Source organism: Plectropomus leopardus, unplaced genomic scaffold (genome assembly GCF_008729295.1).
Source record: "Plectropomus leopardus isolate mb unplaced genomic scaffold, YSFRI_Pleo_2.0 unplaced_scaffold56018, whole genome shotgun sequence".
NCBI lineage: Eukaryota > Metazoa > Chordata > Actinopteri > Perciformes > Serranidae > Plectropomus > Plectropomus leopardus.
Genome location: NW_024661541.1, coordinates 1 through 481, shown reverse-complemented (window position 1 = coordinate 481; position 481 = coordinate 1). Strand labels below are relative to the sequence as shown.

Sequence of the window (481 nt, the reverse complement as noted above, 5' to 3'; positions counted from 1 at the left end):
AATACACAATATATCCTAACAATTAATAAATGCGTGTGTGTGTGTGTTCGGTTATGTGCACAACACTGATGAGGCAGTACATGGATTTGCCAAATGTGCATGAGGCTCAGCAGACTGCACAACACTATAATGAGGCACACAGAAAACCCCAGGCCTATGGAGCAATCAGCTCCTCCAAAAAAAGCTGCTCTTCACTTCTCTGCCAGATCATTCTTCCTCGTTCCGTAGTGTTTCTCTCCGTTCCTTCCTCCAGTGGTTTTCTTCCGCTAACCATCCCGTGTATCCAGTCTTTCTGCTGCGTGTTTGGAGCAAGTGTTTTTCAGCCTTTGTTCCCGCTCATATAAATGATATTTCTTCATTGGTGGTTCAGTGGTAGAATTCTCGCCTGCCACGCAGGAGGCCCGGGTTCGATTCCAGGCCAATGCAAGATTCCCTTGCTCCACTGAATTCGTCTGTCAATGGAATCTTGCCATCTGGAAAT

General features: G+C 46.4%; 1 non-coding gene across 1 annotated transcript; it reads left to right on the top strand.

Moving 5' to 3' along the window:
• The first annotated feature begins 355 nt into the window (after positions 1–355).
• Positions 356–426, top strand: trnag-gcc. Its single transcript has one exon. It is a non-coding gene; the product is annotated as a tRNA-Gly (tRNA).
• The last annotated feature ends 55 nt before the right edge of the window (positions 427–481 follow it).